Source organism: Felis catus, chromosome C1 (assembly GCF_018350175.1).
Source record: "Felis catus isolate Fca126 chromosome C1, F.catus_Fca126_mat1.0, whole genome shotgun sequence".
Taxonomy (NCBI): domain Eukaryota; kingdom Metazoa; phylum Chordata; class Mammalia; order Carnivora; family Felidae; genus Felis; species Felis catus.
Window position 1 is genome coordinate 148965546 of NC_058375.1, and position 27067 is coordinate 148992612.

The following is a 27067-nucleotide window of genomic DNA, read 5'->3' on the forward strand; positions in this document are numbered from 1 at the left end:
CAGTATCTCTGAATCATATGTATGGTAAAATCCCAGGTCCTCTGTTTGGCACAAGAAGCTCTTCTTAATGAGGCTTCGGACTTCCTCTCTGGTCTCACTCTCCTCTCATACACTCAGTGGCCAAACATCTTGCCATTCCCAAATATGCCCACGTCTCCCCTGCATCCATGCCATGTATCTGGTATATGATGTTCACTGTTCCTCACATGTCCTTCCTTTATCCCTGCCAAACTCCTATACATATTCTAGGTCTCATCTCATTAATTACTTAGTCTGGGAAGCCAGTCTGATTCACTGAAGAAGTCACAGGTACTCCTTTCTTGTTGCTCTTATATACTTACTAATTAAAGTACTTATAACACTGTACTGTGCAACAATTTTGTTTTGATATCTTGTTTCCTACTAAATGGTGAGATCCTTGTGAAAGCATGGACTATTGTTTATCATCTTTAAACCCTTATAATCTAGAATATAAGATCTTAATAAAAGGCTTTGACTCAAAGTGCATGATAATCATTAAAATTTATATGTAACTTGGTAATTTGGAAAAGCCAAGCCAAACCAAACAAAAAACCACTGCACACATATTCTCATTTTACCCGAAGAACAAATCTTGAAGTAGGTAGTTTTGGTATTATTTTAATTTTATAGATGAGGAATTCCGCTTTAATATTTATCACCAATTGTCAGTTTAAAAGAATGAAAAAGAAACTTAAGATATAGAAAAAAACCCTCTATTTCCTATAAAAATTTTAACGTAGAAATAACTTTAAAATAAGTCTTCATAAACACACTTGTCAATAACCAAACAAGCTACTTATCAATTTTCAATTCCTGAAGTGGCAAAATGCTAGCCAGCATGGCCTACACATTTCCTTTCATCTATCACTCCAAACTCATAGCATTCAAGGTGGTTGGTAATAACGGCAGGTGTGAGAACTCTGTCATCCTCTTGTCATAACAAGGACAGAGCAATCTGAACCAAAGATCTGTACTTTCCAGGAGTCTTCTGCCTCTTCCCAAAGAACTCGTATAAGGGCTACTATAAGTAGATTGTTGAAACCAAGGTTTACATATGCAGTAGGTATACTGAGAGCCAGAAGGGAAAATACGACTGCTATACCTCCAAAAAAGTTTCTATGAGGACATGTGACTACCTGAGTAAAGCCCTCCACCAAGCCAGAAATCCCTTACCAGGTAACCCCTACAATGATCTATCACTATTTGAGGCTCCACCTCACCCCTGCACAGAGGAAGGCAGCATGATGAAAGCAGAACTGGACCTAAAAATGGACCCACCATCCCAACTCTGCATTCTCAGAGTTGTAATATGCCACATTGGATACCGGATGTCCACAAGGTTCACCTTCAATATCATGTCTAAGGAATGATTAATAAACAGATTACAACAAACCGATCCTACTTAAATAAAGACTTAGAACAGCTTTCAGAGAGTAATGATGTACATTTCAATTAGCTATTATTAGATGAAGAAAATACCTTGGTAATTCTGAAGTATGGTAATTCATATACCATATGTATGGTATATGTATTATATATATTGTAGTCTTACAAAAAAACTACAGAAAATATTATGAAGAAAATCATCAGGAAGCAAAAATACATTTACAATGTTGTACTGTATTTATTGAAAAAAAAAAATCCATGTGAAAATGGACCCACACAGTTCAAACCTGTTGTCGTTCAAGGGTCAACTGTATATTTCAAAGATTAACCTATTTTCAGATATATAGTTTACAAGTATTTTCTCCCATTCCATACATTGCTTTTCCACTCTGTTGACTATTTCCTTTGCTGTGCAGAAAATTCATAGCTTGATGTAGTCTCATTTATTTTTGTTTTTGTTGCCTATGCTTTTGGTGTGATATCCATGATAATCGTTGCTGAAACCAATGTCACGAAGCTTTCCCACTCAGTTTTATTTAGAGAGTTTCACACCTTCACATCTTACATTGAGGTCTTTAATCTATTTTGAGTTGATTTTTGTGTGTAGTATATTTCATGTATGTTGTCCAATTTCATTCTTTTGCATATCGATATGCAGTTTTTCCATTACCACTTATTGAACAGACTAGTTTTTCCTTACTGTGTATTCTTGGCACTCTTTTCAAAGATTACTTGAGTATATATGCATAGATTTATTTCTGGGCTCTCTATTTTATTTCATTGGTCTATATGTCAATCCAGTACTATACTGTTTTGATTACTATGTCTTTATAATATATTTCAAAATCAGGAAGTGCAAAGCCTCCATCTTTGTTTTTCTTTCTACAGATTGATTTAGCTATCTGTGATCTTTTACGGTTCCACACTAATTTTAGAATTGTTTTTTGTATTTCTGTAAAAAGTGCTGTTGAGATTTTGATAGCGATTGTACTGAATCTGTGGACCACTTTGAATACTATGGAAAGTTTAACAATAGTGTCTTCTAATCCTCCTCTTTAAATTTTCTGTTTCACTTAGTTTTTGATCGTTTTAAATTCTTTACTTTCTTACCATTTTGACAATGCCACAATAAGAACATTTAAAATATTTTATCTAATTATTTAATTTTCACTAGCTTATTCAAAGTATTTAAGTCTACCACAATTCTGTGTTCATTTAAATATTGTCTTTTTGGTTTTAACCAAATGGAAACTTTTTTCCCAAAAGCTATCTCTAAGTTTAACTTTTATTGATGACGTAGAGACTCTATAATCTCGTTCTCAGTTCCTATTTAATTGTGGAAAGACTTTAGGCTCAAATCACTACTAAGGCAACTTTCCTCAGAGGTTTGAACAAGGAAAAAAGAAGATTCTGTGAGTTCTCCTGTGTCAATTTTCTCAAAATTGCTGGCTATTTCAAATTCCCTATTCATCAAATACTCTCATGTACACCCTTTGATAAGAAATTTAAAGGAAGCTTCTGATTGCTCTTCCTTTTATTTCCAGAAATTACTTCTCTAAAGTCCTAAACAATATTATTAGGGTGACCAATTATATCTGTTACTACTATTACCATATTGAATACACAAGTAATTCATTATTGTTTATGTGCTTATTTTATTATACATACTTCCTAGGGAAGTTGCAATTAGGTCAAAAAGTTTCCCTATTCCAATACCCCTTCCCATTTCCTCAGTTATATGACCTTATCAAGCCAGTGAAATAAGTCTGTCTTTTGGCTTTAGTGGCTCCTCACTGATCTAAAAAAGGTAAACACTGTTCTACTAACTCACACTGAATTCTAGAATTTATACTTTCACAAGTCATCTCAAAAACCAGTCGTCTCTCTCAATACTTAAAGGCATAAAATGTTGGGGCGCCTGGGTGGCGCAGTCGGTTAAGCGTCCGACTTCAGCCAGGTCACGATCTCGTGGTCCGTGAGTTCGAGCCCCGCGTCAGGCTCTGGGCTGATGGCTCAGAGCCTGGAGCCTGTTTCCGATTCTGTGTCTCCCTCTCTCTCTGCCCCTCCCCCGTTCATGCTCTGTCTCTCTCTGTCCCAAAAATAAATAAACGTTGAAAAAAAAAAGGCATAAAATGTTAATATAACTGAAATAAATAAATATAAAATGACTAAAAAGAATGTATTGGGAGTATTTTCCAGTTAGATATAATTAAGTGGGATTTTACTTTATAATGTGAAAAGGCAACTAAAAAATATCTTAGCCTTGGGCAGAATTACACTGAAGTTACATTACCAGTAGGCTTAATTACTAAAATTCACTTTAAGAGGTGGCTTTTTACACGTACACATTTCTTTTCTTTTCCTTTTAAGAAAAGCATATGTTATGTGCTGAAGCCAGTATTCAGTCTAATCTTTTACATACTCTATAGCATAATAAAAGGTTATTTTTAATGTTTATTTATTTTTGAGAGAGAGAGAGCATGAGCAGGGAGGGGTAGAGAGAGGGAGACAGAGAGTCTGAAGTAGGCTCCATGCTGTCAGTGGAAGCCCGATGTGGGGCTTGAACCCACAAACCATGAGATCATGACCTGGGCTGAAGTCAGAGGCTCAACCAACTGAGCCACCCAGATGCCCCTCTTTATATAGTATGATAGAATAAAAATTAATGCTTGATGCAGTCACTGAAGACAACAGATTCCTCAAAAAGCTAAACATCAAATTACCACATGACCTAGCAATTTCATTCCAAGGTACATATATACCCTGAAAATAACTGAAAGCAGAGTACTGAACAGATATTTGTACATTTAAACATCCATCAAAAGATGAATGGATAAATGTGATATATACATAAATATATACATACATATGTATGTCATATATGTGATAGATAGACAGATAATGGGATATTACTGAGCCCTAAAGAGTAATGAGGTTCTGATACATGATATAACACAGATGAATCTTGGCACATTATACTAAGTGAAAGAAACCTGACACAAAAGGACAGATATTATATGACTTGACTTACAGGAAACATCTAGAATAGACAAATTGATGGGGACAGAAAGTAGATTCAAGATTACCAGGGGTTGGGGAAAGGGGGAAATGGAGAATTAATTAGTGCTTAATGGTTACAGAGTTTCCATTTGGGTAATGAAAAAGTTTTGAAAATAAAGCAGTGACTGTCAGACAACATTGTAAATGTAAATGCCAATGAATTGTACGCTTAAAAATGTTTAAAATGGCAACTTTTATGTTATATATTTTTCCACAACTTAAAAAACTTAGTACTACTGAATATCCCAAATCATTGGATTATACACCCTAAATGGATAAATTGTAAATTGCAGTATGTGAAATATCTCAGGAAATATGTTATAAAATTAATGTCTGAAGTCTTTCTTCAATGCTTGAAGTTCAGGTCCCTTTTCCTTTTTTCCAGACTTCCTTGGTCATTTTAGTGACCTTTCTCTTGTTCTCAAATCATATTTCACTTGTTTATATTACTTACTTAGCAATTAATCCTATCCTCTTTTTGGCATCACTGGTGTTTTAAAATTACTGTTATACATTTAAGATTTGATTATGCTTTGTTTATAGAACAAGATTAGATGCTCATATTATCAAATCAAGACCAATATTTCATATCTGTTTGTACTTTGTTTACCAAACAAGATTAGTAGTAGCTCAAATTGTCAAATTAGGACCAGTAGTTCTCTGCCATCTTCTAATCTTCAAAAAAATAATACTACATTTGCACAAATATAGAGAGTAAAAATTTCAATAACAAATGTTAAGAGAAAGCAGTCTCAGAAAAATATGATTGGAATACTCATTTGCTGGGCACTCCACAATTAATCAAGGATGTAACAGATTTAGTTCAGTAGTAATTATTTATTTTAATGTTTTATTTATTTTTGAGAGAAAAGGAGAGAGAGAGACAGAAGAAGAGCGGGAGGGGCAGAGAGAGGGGGAGACACAGAATCTGAAGTAGGCTCCAGGCTCTGAGCTGTCAAAACAGAGCCCACTGCAGGGCTCAAACCCATGAAACCTGAGATTATGACTGAGGCAGAAGTCAGACACTGAACTGACTGAGCCACACAGGCGCCCCTAGTTCAGTACAATTATTAAAAATAGGCAATAGGATACTTTCACCAGAAAATTTTCTGACTGACCATTTTTCTTTTTCCCCAAAGACACTATACAAATAAGAAATAAAACAAAATAGGTGAGGAATATACATTAACATATATGCTAATATTTTTTATGCCTAAGTAGATGTGTTTAGGATATAAACTTCTAATCCTGAAAAGAATTAACTAAAACATGAGATTATACAGATAATTAAGTTACAACAGCCAACCAAAATTTTTGTTTACTGAAAAAGCTCATTTAATGATTACAGCAGTCTTGGAGCACCTGGGTGGCTGAGTCAGTTAAGTGGCCGACTTCAGCTCAGGTCATGATCTCATGGTTTTTGATTTTTTTGTTTTTTTATTTTTTTTTTCAACGTTTATTTATTTTTGGGACAGAGAGAGACAGAGCATGAATGGGGGAGGGGCACACAGAGAGAGGGAGACACAGAATCGGAAATAGGCTCCCGGCTCTGAGCCATCAGCCCAGAGCCCGACGCGGGGCTCGAACTCACGGACCTCGAGATCATGACCTGGCTGAAGTCGGACGCTTAACCGACTGCGCCACCCAGGCGCCCCTCATGGTTTGTGATTTTGAGCCCCATGTCGGGCTCTGCACTGACAGAGCCTGGAGCCTGCTTCAGATTCTGTGTCTCCCTCTCTCTTTCCCTCCCCCACTCGTGCTGTCTCTCTCTCTCTCTCTCTCTCTCTCTGCCTCTCAAAAAATAAATAAATGAGAAAAAAAATTAAAAAACAATTATAGCAGTCTTAAATTATACATAAGTATTTTGGGGTATAAAATGAAAAAGAAGGTAGACTTTAGAAAAAGAAATAGGAAGGATAAATATCTTTTTTTTCTTGTTCCTTTGAAAAATAGCATAAAAATTTGAGAAATATATAAAACAGTGCACTTGGAATAAAGTCATATAGTTATAGAACAGACATATAAAGACTAGGTAAATTTCCTACATATGTCTTTAGTATATGCTTAAAATAACCTGTTAGGCATACAGACTATTTTAATCCACAGTGGAGTTTTTAATTGGTACTTTTAAAAATGTGCAAAATGCTTTTGTTAAAATATTTCTTTTCTACAGAATGTCTGAATAACCTTCTCTTAAGTGTGCTTTTAAAAACATATCATAAATTATATAAATTATATTTTGATCTAAAGGCAAATGTTTAAGCTTTTAAAGTATAGCATCAGTACCTCAAAAGTAAATCTGTTCCAATGAACAAGTATGTTTCTATTCTTTACTGAAGTAGAATGACTTATATTCACTTTTACAGTGAAAATATCCACTGACATCTCAGAGAATATTGCTTTTCCAGTCAGAAACACAGCTATTTATCAAATCACTTCCCCATAAAACAGCCAATAAAGGGAAGGAAACAAAAATAGGTTTCCATCAGATAAAATACATGAGTTAAACTCATTCTATATTAATTAAAAAGTCCTCATGCCCTTAATCTCTGAGGTTTTATAATTTACACATGACTCCAACAAACTTGGATTGTGATTTCAAGGTCACAGCATATTAGAAAGAGGGATAAAGATGATAATGATAGCAGCTGTAATTTTTCTAAGCGTGTATTAAGCACTACGCAGGGGGACAGGGCTGAGGGTGGAGGGACCGTCAGTAGTAGGTAATTGTATGAAAGTCGTGCAGAAATTAAAAAGAAAAACAAAACAAAACCCCCCAAAACAGCATCAACAAATGGCTTTAATTCTATGATGGAGAATCTATAAGCCTTATGTCCCAAGGGTATCCCTATGTTACAATACAGGGTAACAAAAAAAGACAACTCCATGAAACCTTAAACAAATGTTTGAAGTTTAATATATCAGACTTTTTTAAAATGAGCATAGGCAATAGAATCTAAAGATTTAGATTTGAACCCAGACCCATCACTTAATATATCAACGACCTCAGGCAATTAGAATCTCCCTCAGACTCAGTTTCTCCAAGCATAAAGTGGGATAATATTTATTTTATGGCACTATACTGAGAATTAACATATGTAATAGCACCCAGTACAACTGACTAATATAGTAGCCACTGAAATACTCTGAAAATTTAACTATCCAGAATAAATTGTTCTTTGAAAAAAACAATTTTATTGCTTTCCAAAATATTATAACTTTTTAAATTTTTTTAATGTTTATTTATTTTTGGGAGAGAGAGAGAGCATGCATGCGATAGTGGGGGAGGGGCAGAGAGAAAGGGAGATACAGAATCCAAAGCAGGTTCCAGGCTCTGAGCTGACAGCACAGAGCCCGATGCGGGGCTCGAACTCCTGAACTGGGAGATAGTGACCTGAGCCAAAGTCAGACACTTAACTGACTGAGCCACCCAGGCGTCCCAAACATTATAACTTTTTAGATGTTACTCTGGAGTTTGTAAATACATAAAGTAGAAAATGCCAAGATTCATTTAAGTGTATGAAGAATGCTCTCAAATCTCATCATAAGGCACCTCTTTGACCAGGTAAGTCCAATTCATTCTTTAGCCTCAGTTTAGATAGTATCTCTTCTGGAAAGCCTTCCCACAATCTCTACTTGCATATCTTCCAGACACTTAAAAATCTATCACATCCCAAACCGAAGTCCTGAATGCCCATCTCTATCCCAGACTTGTTCCATCTGAATACCTTCCCCATCTCACAGCCAATGGCAACACCATCCTTCTAAGTTGCTCAGCCAAAAACCTTAGAGTCATTTGTCTTCTTTTTCTCATATCCCACACCCAATCCACTGAAAGACCTTTTTGCTTGTACCTTAAAAACATCCAGAATTTGCTACCAACTTCAGTCAGATTATTCTATTAGCCTTCTAACTAGTGGTCAATGCCACTAGTCTCAAAACAGCAACTGGAGTGATCCTTTAAAAATATAAGACAGATTTACTGATAGCCCTGCAATGGCTCCTCAAAGTCGTTGTAGTGGTCTGTAAAGTCCTATATGAAATGACCCTTCTACCCATTACCTACTCTCCTTCCCCCCTCACTCTGCTCTAATCACAATGGTTTCTGTTCATTACTCTGAACAATTGACATATATTCCTGCCTCAAGCCCTCTACCTGGAAGACTCTTCCTAAAGATTTCCACATAGCTAACCAATTCCTTGGTTTTTGGTTAAATATCACCTTCTCTGTAAATCCCTCTTCAGGCTCTGCTACCCATCACCACCAAAGCCTTATTCTGCTCTACTTTTTCTATCTTCCATAACACTTGTCACCTTTAAACATGCTATACACTTTATTTATCATGCTTATTGTTTCTATCTACCCCACTATATGTTCCACAAGAACAGAGAGCTTTGAAAGTTTTATTTACTGATATATCCCATGTACCTAGAACAGCACACCAAATGCAAATTAAATATGTGAATAAAGGAATACATTAGAGGGATGCCTGGATGGCTCAGTCAGTTAAGCATCCAACTTCAGCTCAGGTCATGATCTCACAGTTTGTCAGTTTGAGACCCGCAGCAAGATCCTCTGTATCCCTTGCTCTCTGCCCCTCCCCCAACTCTCGCGCACACTCTCTCTCTCTCAAAAATAAACAAATATTAAGAAAAAAAAAGAATACATTAGATACTTCTTGTGTTGCCTACATCCTGCACTGACTAGTATTATATGTTATCACATTGTACTGTAATATGTAATAGCCCGTTAATTTTTCTGCCGCTTCAACTAAACTGTTTCTTGAAACAAAGAATTTTATTTTGTTTTCCATTATTGTTGCTAGTACTTCCTTATAGTGCCTGACACTTAGTAAGTACTCTGCATTATTTAATAAATTGATGGGAAAAAAAAAACTATCTAAATCAAGGTGTAAGCACCTTATTATCTCCAAAATATAAACACAATGCTTAAAGGCATGACACCGAAGACTGAGTTCTGGATTCTGGATTCTGTTACTGTCTTTGGTCTGAATCTGGCCCTTACTGGCTAAGGAACACTGTTGAAATTATTCAAATTCCCTACCACTATTTCCTTATCAGTACAAATAGGAGTAATGATGGTATCTAAACCTCAAGTGATTATCATGAATATAAAATACAGGTAATAGTGAAGGAGTTCGGAACATGCAACACTAGCATATTGACTATTTTGAGTTAAAGGCTCTTGAAAAACAGTAAATATAAGGAAAGCAGATGACCTTCCTTTTTTTTTCTTAAAAGCAAAAACTGAAATTCTTGTATGAAAGATGTCCTCCCTATACCAGAAGGAAAGTAGCACTCTTATCATCAAGGACAAAAAGTTGAGACTAAATTAATCCTACACAAACAGACTTTGTTAAAAATAATTACCCTCTCCCTTTGGCCTCTGCACATAGGTTAGTCACTTTTCCACAATTGCCTCTCTTTGTTCAACTTCATATAAAACAAGTAGGTTTTGCCATTTCATTGGGTCATCATTTCTTATGCAGTCTCCCATGTCACACAAAACTTTTATTAAATACATGTGTATGCTTTTGTCCTGTTGATCTATTTTGAGTCCATTTAATTTTCAGGCCCAGACAAAAATAACTCTAAAAGAGTAAAGGTAAATGTTTCTATCTCCTACAACAGAATTAGCTCAGTGATTGGTACATACTAAGCAGTCAATAATTGAAATCTATTACTTGTTATTACAAATTAAATAGAGGAACTATTATAAGTCCTATTTCAATAACTTGACTAAGCTAAAATATTCACTAAATATAATCTTTAGAATCTCCTAGAAAGCACCAATAATATATATTAAAAATTATTGAGTTACCTAAAATAATTTTGATAAGCATTTTGGAAAAGAAAATACATTAACTCAACAAAAGTAGAATTATATTTATATTATCCCAGAATATTTTTAAGTATTTCTAGATGTTAGGTCCTAAACTATATTCAATAATTGCCTTTAATGTTTAATAATTTCATAATGTTTTCTTTTAAATGGCCAGGATACCTACTACTAGAGTTTAAAAATAAAACAACTTGGGGTGCCTGGTTGGCTCAGTCAGTTAAGCAGCTGCCGTCAGTTCAGGTCATGATCTCATGGTTCATGGGTTCGAGTCCTGCACTGGGCTCTGTGCTGACAGTTCGGAGCCTGGAGCCTGCTTCTAATTCCGTGTCTCCCTCTCTCTCTGTCCCTCCCCTGCTCATGCTCTGTCTCTGTCTCTCTCTCTTGAAAATAAATTAACATTAAAAAAATTTTTTTCTAATCAAATATCTTACTATTTAGATAAACTATGCTTATAGACCTTTAATATATATGCACATTCTTCCTTCTACTCTGAATAATCTCATTTCCAGATATGAGACTTTTGAGAAAAAGATTTAAGTACATTTGTGACTCTTTACTAAATCACCTCCAAGGTTTTCACTTCTCATTTTAGTCATGTATCCAACAATAAATATAATCTTTTGGTAATGTTATATTAAGAACTGAGCAAAACTAACAATTCAGTCCAAATTAAAAGACCAATTTTATGGTGTTTATTTTAAACCTTATTTTCTCTTATTTTATAATAAAAATGTTTCTACTGTTTTATAATAGAAATAATTTTTCTATTATTTCCCTGCCTACTGTGACTCCTAAATGTTTTCCTACTCTATCTCCAGAGTCAGTTCTCCATTTTATAAAATACTTGTGAAAACTAATTTTCTTTATAGTTTGTACTGACACAAAGAAATAAACAAACATACACATTTTACTAAACACTCATATGGGCAGTAGACAAGAAAACTGAGGTAAGCAGTTTAGATGATTGTCCCAAGAACACAGATGGAGTGACTGCCAGCTTTAGGATTAAAACTAAGAAGCTCATTATTCCCTTCTTATATTCCGAGTACTTAATATTGTTTTTACATCACAAGGATCTCTTAACTAATCTAAAAACAATAATTTAATAATTAAAACAATTATCAACAATAATTACGACAAATGTAAACAGATTTATGAAATCTAGTAAACAAAAGTAAAATTAATTTATCCAAATATTCCCTGAAAAAACCTGATTTACCACATAAGTTGTTTTTAAATTTTTCCTTAGAGAGCCAAGAAAGTGGCAGTCGAATATAATTTATCATTTCAATGTCTTTTTAAAAAACCAATTTCTTGAGCCAAAATCTACAATGAGTATATGAGACCACACAGAAATACTCTTCATTTAAAAAACAATTCTCCAAACTTAAAACACTAGTTTCAACTCTAATTGTAAACTTAAACTTCAGGATATATTTATAACACATATATCTATGAAAAGACAATGCTAAAAAGTAAAGAAAACACCAAATACTACTGCATTTACAAGAGAAAAAGACATACAGTATAACATTAACAGCTTACTGTGGAGAGTGGGTTTAATCAGGAAGTAGCCATTATCCTTTCGATTCAGAGCAGTGACAGCACTCCAAAACAACAAGCCGTGGTATTTTTCAGTTAAAAGGAATGAAAGAATACCTACTATTGTGTCCTAGCTTTGCTGACCCCAAAGGTCACCACATGTCTTTTAATCAAAAGCTATCATGAAAACATAATCCAAGTAAGCATTTACAATGCTCTATTTGTTGAAACACCTAAAATCTACCTAACACAACCTCTCTCCCTCAGTTACTCACAAAACATGGCTGTCTTATTCAGAGATTAGCAATTATTGTAATGAGATACTGTCGGAGAGGGTCAAATAGTACTTCCTGCAGTTTACACATCTTGATTTCCTGGTAAACAAACTGAAAGGCAGGTGGAGCACTTAGATCACCAGTAAACGTGAATGCTCACGTGACAAAACTAAGCCAGGTAAGGTGGATGTCTCAAGTAATCGCTCTTTTCTTAATTTTATTAACGTCAAAACAGACAATAAAGAGTTCCTTCTTCCTTTTTCTAAGGAGGGTTTATTCCTGACATGCATAGGCACAGTTTATAATAAGGAATGCTTGAAAATGAATCTGTTTAAGTAGGTTTTGAAAATTACTTCTGGCAAGTAAATTGTAAAAGACAAGGCAATGCTAACAAGGTATATTAAAAAAAAAAAAACCAACAACTAAGAATAACTGTTCAAACACCTGCTAAATATAAAGAAAAGTCTTTAAATTTCAACTGCTTCAAGAAAGTAGATAAAAGAAGTTTCTGAGTTATAATTAAATTTTAGTCAAAGCATAAACCTATTTTTATCAGGACAAGCTCCTACAAAAATATTACTTTATAATTTATGTGGCAGTCTTTGAAAAAAACTATCTCAATTATCTGAATCAAAAAGTTTACACAACTCGAAGCTATTCCCAGCATCCTTTAAAATTCATATTTCAAAAAGAAAACAAAACTGAAAATATTTATCTGTGAGCATCTCAAAAAAATATTGTTAGCTTGAAGACTAAGTTTTCTTGTCCCTAGTTTTTTTCCCCCAAAACTGCTGTTTTTTTCCCTGTCTGAAATTTCTAGTATAGGTGAACGAGGGTTGGTTTAAATTACCTAAGGGTATAAAACAAACAAACACATACTCTGTCAACATGATAAACTAATTCACTACTTTAAAAATATTTAGGCGATTTTTTTCTTAATCTACAAAATTGCATTTATCTTAATTCTATTTATACCAAGGCCATGCATGCATCTATTTCCTAACTACTAAGAACATAGACTGCTTTGATTTTAAGGCAAAAAGCTCTTAATGACCCTTTTACAACAATATAATCATATCACGGCATTAAATTATATTATTTAAATCATATTTACTCTATTTGCAAATAAAATTCTTATGTACTGAAATAGAAATCAAAATAAATTAATAACAGAACACCCAAGTATAGAAAATTGTGCTGAGAGTACAGAAACTCAGAATGGGTCTCATTTACAAACAATATGTGTCATTGGAAAGGAGTGTGTATTCAATATTAAACATTAACACAAGTCGCTAATCACCACCTTTACTACAATGACACATGAAATAGACAGCAAATTTTCAGAAAACTATGACTAAGGAGTTAACAAGTCCAGCTGAATTTCTTGGTCAAATGAAATAATTCAAATATTCTACAGTTACCTGAAAAACAAAACAAAGCCCTTACTTATTCCCTTTATAGAAAATTTAATATATAATTCATAATTAAATATGTAGCTTTGACTGTGATTCATATACCAAAACAAAAGTAAAGTTTAAATTAGAAAATTATCAGTTCAGTTAATTCAAAGATCCACGACTATCTTAGCTTTCTATAATAAGTCAAATTTAGAGGACAATGAAATAAAAATAAAGGTAACGAAGATAAATTTGAAATTTTGTTTCATTCAAGATGGCTTTTACCAACAAGCAGCAAGTTTTGGTATTAAGAATTTACAATTCAGCTGAAAGGGCTGGGGCAAAAACCAGGGTAATATATGTGGTCCTCTGTGAGCTAGAAAAAGACCCCTCTGAGCTCACATATGAGAAAAAGGCACCCTTTCCTCCTCTAGGATGTATTTCAGCCTTACTTGTTTCTCTCAAGTCAGGCACTCTTGTGTAGGCACACTTAGCACAATGAGCTATACCTGGTAGCCCTGTACAGGCAAAAAGCTTCAGAAAGGATTCCCCTGCCCCCCTGGCAAGTCTAAGAAACCACACAGGAGATTAGTCATCCATGACTTAAGAAATTTATACAGAAAGAAAAGAGGAGACAGGGGAGGGGACACCAGGGAGAAAGGTTCCTGCTTTTATTTGCTTGTCTTCTGCTGGCAATAAATAAGCTTTTATTGGTTATTTATATCCCATTTTATTCCAAAATAATTTAATGTGACTTACAGAAATATGAGTAGTAGAACAGATGCTTTCAAAATATAAATTAACATGAATAAAGGGAAAAATAAGAGGAAGGAAGATGAAACACAAGGTAAACTTGAAACACAGAAACACCTATCACAGTTGCCTTACACAATTCTAAGATGTGGGTGGTTCAGCTCTGAGCTACCTAGCTATGGAAGTAACGTGGGAAACAAGATCAAATTACAAAATTTTAATTCTCTGTAAGATGTGTTACAAACCAGCACCAAGGCTTTTCCTAGCACTCCGAATTGAGAGAAATTTCTTTTTTATACTTTTTAATAAAGTAACACTGGACAATTCAAATTTTTTTTTCCCACAGCATCTTTACAGAAATTAAATAACAAACTTCATATGAAAGTTTCTTTTAACATTTCCTTAGCACAAGCTGAGGTCATAACACAATGAAAAGTTACCCAGAAAATAAGCCATCTTGCTAGGAAAGCTTCTGTAATTTGTCTAATCTGTTTTTTTTTTTTTTTTAAACAAACACTAACCATCCCCAAGGATCTCTTGTTAAATTCACAGTCTACTCTCATGTTCCAAATTCATACTTTATTTTCTAAATTCAGGTTCTTTTGCTGGATGAGCAAGTAAAAACAGGGCATGCAAGCTCTAACTGTGGTTCCACATCAGACAAGGGAAGACACTGGTAGTTAGGTAAATCTAGATACTTAAAAGGGAACTTCTCTTTTTTTTTACTTACAATAGTTCCTCTCTTCTTTGTTAGTGACTTTCCATAATCCTGCTCAATCCAACAGCCTGAGAGCCCAATCTATGATGACTTTTATTGCTCCTTAGTTTGGTATTTCCAACTAGGGTAAAGAAATCTGACTTAGGGTTTCTAGATCCCTAAGTTGTCATTCAGTCTGCACCAGTTTAGATTCATTTTAGAGCATGATTTTTGAGTGCTTTTACAGCATTTGCTTTTAATATTCTTGGTTGGGTGAGGAATGGAAGACAGTAGTGAAATTAATACAAACAGAATTCCTATCTCTCATTTTATTATACAAGAAAAACAAAGTTGGCAATGGTAGTATCTCAAAATACCACATATCTGGACTGAATACCACTAAAATTTAACAATGTTACAATCTGATTTTCACATGTGGCAAATCACATCTTCCATTACAGCTGAGTTGGTTGCTTCTCAGTCTCCCCAAGATGCCAAATTTATGTTCTGTTTCCCATTGCTTTTCCACCTCATTATCAGCTTAGACCTTATCACTTTCAGCATTCTCCTCTCTCACAGCCTGACTATTTGGTCCCATGAAACCTTCTTTCTCTACTTGATTTAGCTCTATATTATTCTCTAATTATTTTAGGAATCTCCCTTACTAAATTTGGAAATTCCTTATTCTATATTACTGACTGTGAATCATAAGATGCAAACACCTTAAGTACAAATTAACTTACGCATTAATAAACTGCTGTACATATTTATTACAGCTCATGTTTGTCCAACATGACCAAGATATTTATTAAGATTGCATCAGGTAAGCCAGAGGCCATTTTTTACTATATAGGTAATTTCTAAATGGTGTACACAGTCAACCCATATTAAATCAAACCTTAGGCTTTTCTACTTTCAAGATGGTCTAAGGAATTTTAGTTGTAAGAACAACTTTTGAGAACACTGCCAAAAATCGAACAGATTTGATAAAATTGTCAGACCTAAAAATGACCAAAATTAAATAACAACTGTGTCTAATATAGTTTGGTCCATATTTGAACTCATATACATAACCCAAAGAGTTAGGCAGCCTACTCCCTTATTAAATGAACTTTTTCAATGGGTAGCCACTAAAATGTGCTATATCTGAATTTCCTCTTTTATGAAAATTCAATCTAAGTATATAGATAATCTCAATGTTCAATTTTCGCTATTGCAAAAGGTAGCGGTATTTACATTTGGCATAATGTGTACACTTGCTTAACATTTTTCTTGCGATAAAAAGCACTTCTAACATTTAAAAATGTTAGAAAGCATATGCTTAAGAAGCTCATGTCAATTAGCAGCTTAAATCAATCAAGATTATATTCTAGTCATTTAAAAAGTTATAGGATAATTAAAATGGTCACAATATTAACCGCCTTATAATTGTTTACCTCAAAGAACAAAAGTAGAAAACATATGTCTAAAATAAATCGAAAAGCTTTCAAACCAACTAAACAACAAAAGAAAGAATATAATCCAATTTTCTCTCTTTTCCTAAAAAGCAAACTGGAAAGAAGAAACCAAAGGAAGCTACAAATATATATTTTTTCATTTATTGCCACATAATAGATACACGCAGAGCCAGTGAGAATACAATATTCATTTTGCTGCAGAAGAACAGACATTGCATAACAATGAGATTTGCTAATGAAATCAACCATCAACCTGGAATACATATGTATTAAACCAAGACCTCAGTGTCATTTTCTTTTTGCATCGTTTGTTCTTTCTTTCATTTTCTTCTTGACCTTGTCAGTATTTTTGTCCTTTAGATTTCGGAACTTTGGTAAAGCAAAATCAAGACTATAATATCATAGTGTAATGCTTTTTATTCATCACATTTATTTTTAATGTAAATTCCAATTGTTCTGCTTCTATCAGCACTATTAATGTACCTTACGAAAAAAAAAAATCAATGGATGCTACCAGAAGAAACAAAGGAGGTTTATTTCTATACAAAATAGTTGGATCAGATCTGAAAAAAACTTTTTTCAAGACTTGACATAAAATTCCACATAACAATTTTTAGAGCAATATTAGTGCTTGCTTATGTAAAAAGAAATTTAAAAAAGAATATATTTTGAAGTCATTTTTGTAATAATATAAATCCTCCAGCAATTTCTACTACAGAGAGTTATTAAGTGAAATAATGTGGGGCTGATAGAATAACTATCAACATGAAAATTATTCTAATGCTTTTAGATTAAAATCATAATTTTTCTCCCCAAAAATGCTCTGCTGTCCTGGTCTACAAAGTTAATCAACAATTTCCATTAATCAAAAGTAAATAATTCTGACAATTTTCTTAAAAATTTATTATTTTAATTTATGATTTAGTTATTACATATTTCTGTAAAGGCCCAAAAGACTATGAAAGTACTTGATATTATATATCTTTTTTAAAAAAGCACTAATGTCCCTCATAATTAATTTTTTTTTTTTAGTATAAGCTATTTAACTAAATGACTATCCTATTGGTTGACTGTTTACACAATTAGGTTTTTCAATTCATGTGTGCTACAAATAAAATGAACAGACTAACCTGCTGTGGCATATAATTGCTACTAATTCATAATAACAACTTTTAAAAATAGCAATACTTATACCAATTAAAACAGCCTTAGTCAAACAAAATTAAGTTCTCTGTTTTTATTTTTGTAGTACCTTAATATCTAACCTCAAACAATATCCTTCAATATCTGTTGTAAAAGTAAACTGAATATTCCTTATAATTTAAACTGTCTGAAAGTTGCTACTGATAGTCGAAGAGTTCTCCAGACTATTTTAAAAACCATGAAGGATGATTTTAAGCAAAGAAACACATAATCACAGAACAATCATTAATCCACACACAAAGTATTTCTTTAAAAAACCCAGAAATTTCTATTAAAATGACAAAATATGAAGACGACCATAGGGAAACAGCCAGTTGAGACAAATATTTATGGCAATACTGAAAACCTACTTTCACTCAGGCAAAGGGGCAAAGGATACAATCCTAAAATGTAGTCATGGGATTTGGAAGGTCATCTAGCTCCTTGCTACTAAAAGTGTGGTCCGCAGACGACCAACATTCCAGCTGCTTCTTAGAAATGAAGATTCTCAAGCCCCCACCCAAACCTACTGAATCAGAATCTTATGTACCTTAAAAGTGAAGAAGCCATGGTCTAGAAAATTCTTCAGCCTACCTAAGAATTTGTATACCAATTCCAGTGACTTCTGATATTCTAACAACTCCTCAAAAATCCACAGTAAAATGCAGAACATTCAGAGGATGAACAATTTACTTGTCATACTCAAAGTCCATTACCTAGCATTTGCTTAATGACTTGAAGTTTCATACTCATATGGAAACTAATTAGACAATAAATTATATTTAATATAAAAAAATAAGTTTCATACTCCTATTGACTACTGATTTGACATTTGTGGTAATAAAAGAATAAGGGGGCAAGAAAAATATCTTTGATGTAAGATCTTAGAAAATATTAAATAAATGGTAAAACAGCAGTATTTACATATCCTTAGCAATTATTTTAAATTTTTCAACAGAAGAGTTATTTCTTAAATAGAATCTTGTGAGGAAGCCCCACAGAGTAAAAAATAAACGAAGGCCTACTCTTTGGGGCCAAGGAGGCACCCAGCAGTAGCCAAGGCATCTCAACAGAACTACCTCATATGTTTCTTCAGAGTACAGTTTGAAAAACTCTGACTTAAAGAAACTACTTGAGAGCCTAAAAACAAACTAAACAACTGTTATACTGATCACAAATAAAATTTGGTGTTCATCAAAGTAAAATCTTAAAGATCACTATACTATAGAGAAACCTGTTTACTTTATTCTGTGGTGTTTTAAACTAAGAACACTAGATTGAATTACATAATAAAGCATTTTTTTGTTACTCAAATTGATCTTTCCCCAAATTGTTCTAATTGGCGCAGCTAGATTTCCACTAATATGAGATCTTTAATTTAATTATTTTAGTTAATAGTATGCCTACCATTATACGAGACATTATGTGAAGTGCTACAAGGGCAACATAGATGAATGGACCAAGTATTCTACTGATCACCTTGGAAGGGTTAAGACAAATATATGGGATATAACAAGTGCCATAAAAGCAATATAACTATGGAAACATAATTAACTGAGGACCTCAGAAAAGGCTTCATGAAAGGTGACATCTGAAGCAGACTTTGAAAAGTGTGTAGGATTTTGAAAGGCAAAGGTGGCTGTGTTGGAGGAACTAGAAAAAAGTGGCATCATTTAAAAAAATTTTTTTTAACGTTTATTCATTTTTGAGAGACAGAGAGAGACAGAGCATGAGCGGGGAAGGGGCAGAGAGAGACGGAGACACAGAATCTGAAGCAGGCTCCAGGCTCGGAGCTGTCAGCACAGAGCCCGACGCAGGGCTGGAACTCACGAACTGTGAGATCATGACCTGAGCCAAAGTCAGTCACTCAACCGACTGAGCCACCTAGGTGTCCTGAAAAAATGGCATCTTCAGTGGAGAGAAGACATATGCTGAGAAGCAGAAGCTGAAAAGGTCTGGGTATATTTGAAGAACAGCTTGAGGCAGCTTGTACGCTCCCTAACCAGAATCTAAGGTGCCTGGGTGGCTGGGTCAGTTAAGTGCCCAACTCTTGATTTCCACTCAGGTCATGATCTCACGGTTTGTGAGCTGAAGCTCTGTGTTGGGTTCTGTGCTGACAGCACAGAGCCTGCTTGGGATTCTCTCTCTCTCCCTCTCTTGCTTGGGATTCTCTCTCTCTCTCCCTCTTTTTCTGTTCCTCTCTTGTCGGTGCACACACACTCTCTCTCAAAATAAATAAAGAAACTTAAAAAAAAAAGAATCATGAGTTGTTCATTTTATGACAGTAACACCCATAGAACTCAAGTGTTAATATACCTGTATAGTCCTGTAAGAGCATTAAATACCTGTTTGAATGAATTAATCAATCAATGAATGAATGTAATCTACTATGGCTAGTATATATGGCATATGTAGAAAATAGTGGGAGATATGGCTGAAAAGGTAGTTTATGACCTTATTGGAGACGAACCCTGAATACTATATTAAGTACTTAAATTTAATGCTGCAAACAATGGTAAGCCACCTGCATTAGAAATATTGATCTGGCAGTGTTAAGTAGGATGGATTGGGACAGGAAGAGAGTTCCAATAGGGATACTGAAATGTTCAGTCTGTTGCAATAGTTTAGGCAAGAGGTTGTGGGAGTAGAATCAGAAATACAAAGATGAGTATGAAAGACAAGAATAATCAATTTTTTTTCCATTAGGCAGTCAAAGTAGAGCAAGAAATAAAAAAATTATAGGGTCACCTGGGTGGCTGTTGGTTAAGCGTCCAACTTTGGCTCAGGTCATGATCTCACACTCGTGAGTTTGACGGCCCGTGAGTTTGAGTCCCAAGTCAGGCTCTGTGCTGGCAGCTCAGAGCCTGAAGCCTGCTTCGGATCCTGTGTCTCCCTCTCTTTCTGCTCCTCCCCTGCTCATGCTGTCTCTCTCTCTCTCTCTCAAAAATAAACACTAAAAAAAATTTTTTTTAATTTATATTATAGAAGTAAAACCTGTTGGACTTCATAGCAGGTTCTATATAGAGGGAGTGGGAAGGGAAAAAGTAAAGAAATCCCAAAAGTTTGCAAGAATGTAAAACAGGAAATCTCTTACGCACTACTGGTGTAAACTGGTATGACCAGCTAGAAAAAATTAATATGTTATAAAATCAAAGCTGTACATAGTCTATATCACAGTAATTCCACTTCTACATAAATAACCCAGAAAACTCACACATGTGCATAAAGGAGCATATACAAAAATGTAATTTGCAGCACTATTTTTATAATGAAATATTGGAAAATGAATAAATTAAAAGATTGTAGAATGTTTATATAATGAAATAGTATAGAGGAATTAAATGACCTAGAGCTACACATTTTAACATAGTTATATATCTTTAATAAGAGAAGATGAATTGTTTTATGAATGATCAATGAAACCAGTCTCTGGAGGACAATGAAAAGGGAAAAAAGTTAAAAAAAAAAAACATGAATAAATTCTTAGGTTTAGTGTGGAGGGGAAATAGGTTTTTTGTTTGTTTTTACCAGGACTTATTATTTTACAAATGGAAGTGTGTACCTTTGACCACCTTCACTCATTTTGCCCATCCCCCACCTCTGGCAACCAACAATCTATGCTTTGTATCTATGAGTCCCAATTTTTGTTCCTTTTGTGTGTGTTTTGGGGTTTTGTTTTTTTTTGTTTGTTTTAGATTCCACATGTAAGTGAGATCACATGGTATTGGTTTTTCTCAGTCTCACTTCACTTAGCACAATGCTCTCAGGGTCCATCCATGTTGTCAAAAATAGCAGGATTGCCTTCTTTTTGTGGCTAATATTCCATTGTATATAATTACCCATTCATCCATTGATGGACACTTAGGTTATTTCCATGTCTTGGGTATTATAAGTAATGCTGCAATGAACATGGGAGTATCAGGCAAACTTTTTTTCTCAGAGATGGGTGGAGAGGTAGAAGAAGAAAAAAAACATAGTTTTCTAACCTTTAATTTTGAAATAACTATATATGTATAGAAAGTTGCAAAACTTTACATAACTATAGCACAATATCAAAACCAGTAAACTAACTATAATGTATATGTATAGTTCTGTCATTTTATCCTATGTGTAGATTCATGTAACCAACACTGCAATCAAGATATGGAACTATCCCATCATCACAAAGATCTCTCTCATGACACTCTTTTACAGTCACACCCAAACCTCCCCTTCAGCATTCCAAATCCTGATAACCACTAATTTGTTCTTGAACTCTATAATTTCGTCTTTATATAGGTGGAATCATAGTGACCTTTTCAGTTTGGCTTTTTTCACTCAACCTAATGCCCTTGAGATCTATCCAATTGTTATGTGTATCAATAATTGGAACCTTTTTATTGCTGAGTAGTACTGCACAAAATGGACATACCATACTGTCTTTAGACATTCACTTATTTATTTTATTTATTTATTTTTAATTTTTTAATTTATTTTTGAGAGACAGAGAGAGACAGAGTGTGAGCAGGGGAGGGCACAGAGAGACAGAAAGACACAGAATCTGAAGAGGCTCCAGGCTCCGAGCCGTCAGCACAGAGCTCGACGCAGGGCTTGAACTCATAAGCTGTGAGATCATGACCTGAGCCGAAGTCAGACGCTTAACCGACTGAGCCACCCAGGGGCCCCTAGCCATTCACCTATTGCAAGACATTTTGGCTGTTTCCAACTTTGGCTATTACAAATAAAGCTGCAATGAACAAATATGTACATTTTGCTGGGATATATGCTCAGGAGTGTGGTGGTGTTTTGGTCATGTAGTAAGGGTATGTTTAGCTGTTTGTTTGTTTCTTTTTTTCTTTTTAAATAAACTGTCAAACTCTTTCCCAGAGTGGTTGTACCATTTTACATTCCCAGCAGCAATGTATAAAAGTTCCATTTTTCTCCACATCCTTGCCAGCATTTGACGTATGTCACTATGTTTTATTTTGGCTGTTCTGATGCGTGAGTAGTGATAGCTCATTTGTGCATTTCCCTGATGGCTTGTGATGTTGAACGTCTTTTCATGTACTCACCTGATATCGGTACATTCTCTTTGGTCACATGTTTCTTCGTCTCTTTTAGCCATTTTCTAACTGGATTGTTGGCATTTTTACTGTTGAGTTTGAGAGTTTTTATATATCTGAGATATAAGTACTTTGTCAGATTTGTGGTTTTCAAATATTTTCTCCTAGTATGTAGCTTGTGTTTTGGAAAGCAAAAGGTTTTAAGTTTTATAAAGTCCAAATTACTGATCTCCACTGATTTTTTTTTCTTTTATGGATTTTGTGGATTTTGTGTCATGTATAAGAACTCTTCACCAAGTTAGGTCCCGTAGATTTTCCCTTATGTTTTCTTCTAAAAGTTTTATATATTACATTTAATTTTATAATCCAAACAGATTTTAAACTAGAAAAAAGAGAAAATGATAAATCTGTCTATCAGAAGGTTTTCAACTACTTAATAGACTTAATTTCAACATTTATTTGGTATCCTATTACAGCAAAACACTTAAGATACATACAAGGTATAGGATCTAAAGAGTGGATACAACATATATTTTTATTTTATTCTTACAAGTGCTTTGTCAGAATTATACATCAGTGCACCTGACTTAGGAAGAACTTGTACGTGTTCTTGGGGGAACCTGTTACAGCTGTTCTAAACCTTTAAGAGTGGAAAAATTAGTCTACTCACCAAAAGAAGGCTGTGTCAGGAAGAGATAATAGCACTGAACAAAGGCAAAAGAACTGTATGTCCACTGCATGCTTCAGGAAGTATACATGGTCTTAAAGTTAGAGAGTACTAAGTATGGGAGATTTAGGCAAAATTTTGGATGTAGGCAGGAGACAGATTATGGAAGATTTCATATGCCATGCAAATTAGATTGAATTTTATTCTGTTTGATGGGAAGCTAGTAAATTATTTTAAGTAGGTGAATAATCTAGTTAGATTTGTGATGTCAATTAAATTGTCACTGAGAGGATGATGAATTTGGACACAGCAAGACTAGAGGCTGAACCACCAGCTGGGAGGCGATAGTGACATCCTAAGTAAGGCATGATGCAAACCTACCTAAAGATTTAAGCATCGTAAATAGAAAAGAAAGGATGGATTTGAGAAATATTTAAAGAAAAAAAAAAAGAACTATAGTCTTCGTTATGAAAACAGGCAGGGAGAGGTGTTGACTTAAGGTAAACAGAGAAGTTATGAAACAGCATTTGTAGAAATGCTTTTATTAACTTTTAGTTAACTCATAGTTAACCTGTAGTATTAGATAACACAGTATTTACCGTGGCATGAAAAACACTAGTACCATAAGACGATCTTTGAAGGGAGGGTCAAATGAGTTGGAGATTCACAAAATATAATTTAAAAAAATTATGTTTATTTATTTTTGAGACAGAGAGAGACAGACAGACAGACAGAGACACAGAGTATGACTGGGAGAGAGGCAGAGAGAGAGGGAAACACAGAATCTGAAGCAGGCTCCAGGCTTTGATCTGTCAGCATAGAGCCTGATGTAGGACTCAAACCCACAAGCCGTGAGATCATGACCTGAGCTAAAGTTGGAAGCTTCAGGACTGAGCCATCCAAGCACCCCTTAGATTCACAAAACTTATTAGCACATTAAAAGATGCACAGAAACAGCTTTTAAAATGAATTTTGTAACTTTAACATTAACCCTATGTTTTCCAAACTTATTTGACCATGGAACTGTTTTTCATGCAATGCTCACTCCATGCAACCAATGCTCTACTGAGACTACTTTGGGGACTGCTGGTTTAGCAACAATGTGGGCTTTGGTTAAGCTTAGAACATAATTTTTTTTAAGTCTTCCCTTAAAAAAAGAATTAAATCTCAAATGTAGGTTTAGGTTAAACTTCTATGACTTCATTTATTATTCTCCATTGGCTCACACCACTTCAGTCATGCTGGCTTCCTTATTGTTCTTCAAATATGCCCAACATAGTCTCCCTTAATGTCATTGCATTTACTGCTTTCCTTGGAATAGTCCTCACTTAGATATATGCATGACTTGCTCCCCAAACGTTCTTATGATCCTTGTTAAACTGTCATCTTATTAGACAGGGCTTCACTGACCACCCTGAAAGAAATACTAATTCCACAACCCTTGCACTCATGACCCGTTATTTGCTTCATCTCTCTTCAGTGTTGGTTGTCATCTCACATATTAAATATCAACTTATTAGCCACTATCCCTTTTGCTCATAGACTATAAGCCCCATGAGTGCAGAGTCTGTTCTGCTCACTGCCTTATCCTCAGCACTTGCATGTACTAAGCACTCAATAATTCACTATTGAATAATTCACTAATCATCATTTAACCTCTCCCATAGGTTATTTACTTCATAACAAAAAAAATAATGGGGGAGCATCTGGCTGCCTCAGTTGGTAGAACAGATGTCTTGTGATCTCAGGGTTGTGAATTCAAGCCCTATGTTGGGTGTAGAGATTATTTAAAAATAATAATAATTAAAATTAAAAATAGATAGTAGGTAAAATAGCTACCTATCAACATATCCATTAATAGGAATAGTATTGGAAGATGGCAGCCTAGGAGGACGCTGGGCTCACCGCGCATCCTCCTGATCACTTAGCTTCCACCTACACCTGCCTAAATAACCCAGAAAACCGCCAGAAGACTAGCAGAATGGAGTTTCTGGAGCCAAGCACAGACGAGAGGCCCACAGAAGAGGGTAGGAAGGGCGGAGAGTCGGTGCGCACTCCACGGACTGGAGGGAGGGAGCCGGGGTGGAGGGGCGGCCCGCCTGCCAAGCAGAGCCCCCGAGTCTGGCTGGCAAAAGCGGAAGGGCCGGACTGAGTGTGTTCCGACAGCAAGCGGGACTCGACATCTGGAAGGTTATAAGCTAACAGCTCTGCTCGGAGAACGGGAGGGCTGGAGGACAACGGGAGGGAGAGTTGTTCAGCCCCGATGACAGAGCTCAGCTTGGCGGGGAACAAAGGCGCTCGCCAGTGCCATTTCCCTCGCCCATCCCCCAGCCAAAATCACAAAGGGAACAAGTTCCTGCCAGCGAACTTGCTTGCACGGCTCAAACACCCAAGCTGTGCTTCTGCGGATCCATCCCTCGGGCGGGTATGACTCCCTCCTGGTGCCGCAGGGCCCTGCCCAAAGCGGATCTCTGAAGGAAAAGCGAACTGAGCCTGCCTCTCCCGCCCCTGTGCACCTTGCCGATCCACCCCAGCGAATACGCCAGAATCCTCGCACCACAAGCCTGGCAGTGTGCAGGTAGCTCAGACGGGACACACCATACCACAGTGAATCCCACCCCTAAGAGATGGAAAGAGAAGGCACACACCAATCCGACTGTGGCCCCAGCGTTGGGCTGGGGGCAGACATCAGGTCTGACTGCAGCCCCGCCCACCAACGCAAGTTATTCAAGACAGCACGGGGGAAGTGCCCCGCAGTCTGCACCACTCCAGGGACTATCCAAAATGACAAAACGGAAGAATTCACCTCAGAAAAAAGTCCAGGAAATAACAGCTAACGAACTGATCAAAAATGATTTAAACAATATAACAGAAAGTGAATTTAGAATAATAGTCATAAAATTAATCGCTGGGCTTGAAAACAGTATAAAGGACAGCAGAGAATCTCTTGTTACAGAGATCAAGGGACTGAGGAACAGCCAGGAGGAGCTAAAAAAGGCTATCAACGAGCTGCAAAATAAAATGGAGACAACTACGGCTCGGATTGAAGAGGCAGAGGAGAGAACAGGTGAACTAGAAGATAAAATTATGGAAAAAGAAGCTGAGAAAGAGATAAAAAATCCAGGAGTATGAGGGGGAAATTAGAGAACTAAGTGAAGCACTAAAGAGAAATAATATACGCATAATTGGTATTCCAGAGGAGGAAGAGAGAGGGAAAGGTGCGGAAGGTGTACTTGAAGAAATAATAGCTGAGAACTTCCTGGATCTGGGGAAGGTAAAAGGCATTGAAATCCAAGAGGCACAGAGAACTCCCTTCAGACTTAACTTGAATCGATCTTCTGCACGACATATCATAGTGAAACTGGCAAAATACAAGGATAAAGAGAAAATTCTGAAAGCAGCTAGAAATAAACATGCTCTGACATATAAAGGGAGACCGATAAGACTCGTGACCGATCTCTCTACTGAAACTTGGCAGGCCAGAAAGGAATGGCAGGAGATCTTCAATGTGATGAAAAGAAAAAATATGCAGCCGAGAATCCTTTATCCAGCACGTCTGTCATTTAGAATAGAAGGAGAGATAAAGGTCTTCGCAAACAAACAAAAACTGAAGGAATTCCTCACTACTAAACCAGCCCTACAAGAGATCCTAAGGGGGATCCTGTGAGACAAAGTACCAGAGACATCATTACAAGCATGAAACCTACGGACATCACAATGACTCT

The 27067-nt window shown here is 35.5% G+C and overlaps 1 protein-coding gene across 7 annotated transcripts in view; it reads right to left on the reverse strand.

Moving 5' to 3' along the window:
• BAZ2B (bromodomain adjacent to zinc finger domain 2B) overlaps positions 1–27067 on the reverse strand; it is a 500560-nt gene that overhangs the window by 240572 nt on the left and 232921 nt on the right. Inside the window, exon 1 of one of the 7 annotated variants that reach the window (XM_023259356.2) lies at positions 11876–12000. The exons of the other annotated variants lie outside the window; for them this stretch is intronic. The gene's annotated coding sequence lies outside the window, so the exon portion shown is untranslated. Of the gene's footprint in view, positions 1–11875; positions 12001–27067 lie in introns of those variants that run through there. 7 annotated transcript variants of the gene reach the window in all.